Source organism: Phodopus roborovskii, unplaced genomic scaffold (assembly GCF_943737965.1).
Source record: "Phodopus roborovskii unplaced genomic scaffold, PHOROB, whole genome shotgun sequence".
Lineage (NCBI taxonomy): Eukaryota > Metazoa > Chordata > Mammalia > Rodentia > Cricetidae > Phodopus > Phodopus roborovskii.
The window spans coordinates 15738-18829 of NW_026126030.1; the positions used below are offsets into that span (position 1 = coordinate 15738).

Sequence of the window (3092 nt, forward strand, 5' to 3'; positions counted from 1 at the left end):
GTTTTGTATATAGTTTTGGATTAAGCCTAAACCTTTTCTTTAGACTAAAAGGGGAATTGTAGTGAGGTAGTCCTTCTGTAGCACTGACTACCGCCCCATTGGGGGGTGGAGCGATGGGCGGAGAGGACCTGAGGAAGGAGGTCGTGAGGGGGGCCAGGAAGGCGCTCTCTCTTTCTGGCGTGACTCAGACAGGAGAGGATCGGGTTGAATTTCCTGGTGTTCATCTGTCTAGGTTGTAAGTTATTTCTCCCTGATTAAACATCTATTCGGGCCTATTTGTTTATCCTGATCCTTATTTACCCCAATACTCACATACTCATTCTCCATCTACAATCCTCATTATTGGGGGTGTGGCCGGATGCTGGCTGACAGGGACGTGTGGTCCCACATCCGGGAAGATGGCAGCCAGCTCATGCATGCAGTGGTAGAGTGGAAACCCCACGGCATTGAAGAAATCCCCATCCATGCGCTCTGCTAGGGCCCCGCCTCGCGCCTGAAGCCCGTAGGCGCCAGCCTTGTCCCTGGGTGCAAGGCAGGGACGAGGTCACACCAGGTGCCATGCTCAGCCACACCCACGCCCGCCGGGGACAGCTCTTCCTTTTCGGGCCTCACTTCCAGGTTTCCTGGCCCCACCCACCCCACCCCGCACCCACTCACAGAGGCTCCCCGCTCTCCACGTATTCGCAGAGCAGTGGCTCCAATAGCCGCGAGAATGTCACACAGGTCTCTTCGTGGAACAGTAACAATTACACTTCTGCTTCTGGGTCCCCTTCCGCCTCTGGGGCCTCTGGGCATGTGGAACTCGGCTCCTGAAGCTGCCTCCGCCACAGTGGCCTCAAGATGGCCACACCGGTGATGACACTGTGCTGCTGGCCACTCAGCCTGGGCGGGGCAGGAGGGCAGGGCGTGGCTGGCAAGGGGCGGGGCTGGGGTGGGCAGAGGCTGGAGCTCCATGCAGAGGCCCCGCCCACTCTGCCCTGGGTGGGTCTGCCCCGCCCCTTCAGGCCCCGCCCACCTGCACAGCATCCTGTAGGCATCATCCTTGTCCTTTGGCTTCTCCAGGATGAAGCCATCCAAGGCCTGCAGTGGGCGAAGCCAGACGCCAAGGGGCCGGGTCAGTGAGGGGCAGGGTGGGCAGGGCCGGAAGGAGCGGGGCCTCACTCACCAGGATGGTGTCAGCTCCAATAATGATATCAGGCGGGTGCAGGTCCTGCAGAGCAGAGGGCGGGGCAGGCTTGTGGGCGGGGCCTCGACAGGAAGGGGTGTGGCCTACCACCTGACCAGGAGGGATGGGGTTGTCCTCACCCTGCAGCCTCAGCCGCGACGCCACCTCCAGAGCCTTCAGCTTTGCTGTCTCCCGGGCATATTCGGGCGTAGCCGGAAATCTCGCCTTCTCCAGGGACTCCTGGAAGTGGGAGGGTACGACCAACCATCCCGGGGGGGTGTCAGTCAGAAACAGCAGGCCCCACCCCTGGAAGTCACAGCTGACAATCCCAGAGCAGGCCCTGCCCCTGGAAGTCACCATGGAGGACAGGATGTCCCGCCTCCTGGGGGAGCTGCTCCCCAACACCACCCTCTTCCCCTGCAGCAGCCTGGTGAGTGGAACCAGCTCCATGTTGAAAGGATCGCACATTTCCGGTCTGGGGGTTCACTTCCGTTCTGGGAGGGACCAGAAATTGTCCACTTCCGGCTTGAGACAACCAATTCCGGTTCCTCCGAGATGATGGGACTTATTTCCTGCCCCTGGGTGCACAAAAAAGATGGCGGGGTTCAAGATGGCCATGGGCTACAGTGTAGGTAAAAGGAAACAGGAAATCCTGCCTGCTCCTGTCTATGTCAGAGCCTTAGCCTCAGGGACCGCAAGTCCCGCCTCCAGCACACACAGGAAGTGATTCAATGAATGAATGATTGTACAATGAACTAAGAGTAAGACGAAGGAGAGAAATGAAAATGTATGAATGAATGAATGAGCAAATGAATGACTGAAATGACTGAATTACTTCATGAATGACTGACCTTTGACTGAATGAGTGAATGAATGACTGAATGAACTAATTAATGACTGAATCAATGAATGAATGACTGCATGAATGAATGATTGAATGAATGACTGAATGAATGAGTGAATGACTGAGTGAATGAATTAATGACTGAATAAATGAATGAATGACTAAATGAATGAGTGATTGAATGAATGAGTGGCTGAGTGAATGACTGAATGAATGAGTGAATGAATGATTGAATGACAGGTGTTTGATTGACAGCTGTGTGCCCTACAGGCCACGCCTGTAACTCCTCTGACATCACGGCTCCCGTGACACCGCCCATCCCCTGGGAACCTCTCTAAGTCATTAATTCCTGGTCAATGCTCCCATGCAGAAGTCCCGCCCCGATTTACCATGTTGCCGGAAGTCCCACCCCGGTTTCCCCGGCAACAGGAACCCTGCTGCCAACCGTGGCATAAACAGGAAAACAGGGAAAACCAGAGGGGTGCATGGACCTAGGGTTGTGATCTCTGTTTCTGCCCTGTTCGCCGCACCCGGAAGTCCCACCTACCGCCTCGATGAGTGACAGGGGATATGCTCTGTGCTGCCTCTTTTGCGGTCAGAATCAGCCGTTTCTGACCTGTTCACTTGGACCTGTTAGTCCCGTCCCTTAAGGCGTTTCCTATCTGGCCCGCAATGTCCGATACGATCAATTCCAGTCCTGGGCCGAAAGTGGATCCAATTTAATCGCTGTCCGGTGGGCAGGGAATCGCATGGTGCACCATCCGTAAGAGGAAGTAATGTGCCGGAAGCGGAACTCAGGCCGCAGCACACTCCGTCCTGTTTACTTCACGGGTGGAACTCAAGTTGTGCATCTCTTCGTTGCAACCTTTCCTGGGGACCATTTTGTGTGAAGCTCAAGTCAGTGACTGGAAGCCTGACGTCCTTGGTTCACAAGCGGAAATCGTGTGTCAGTTTGGCCGGGTGGAACTAGAAGCATGTTTTCCATGTGTGTCTTCCCGGGGACACTGACAGCCACGAACCGGAAGCTTTAGTTCGTGACCGGAAGGCGGAAGTCCTGAGATCTCAGCCGCTTGTGAGATCGCA

The 3092-nt window shown here is 55.4% G+C and overlaps 1 pseudogene; it reads right to left on the minus strand.

Moving 5' to 3' along the window:
- Positions 1–331: 331 nt before the first annotated feature.
- Positions 332–1633, minus strand: LOC127218314 (probable bifunctional dTTP/UTP pyrophosphatase/methyltransferase protein; annotated as a pseudogene).
- Positions 1634–3092: the final 1459 nt, after the last annotated feature.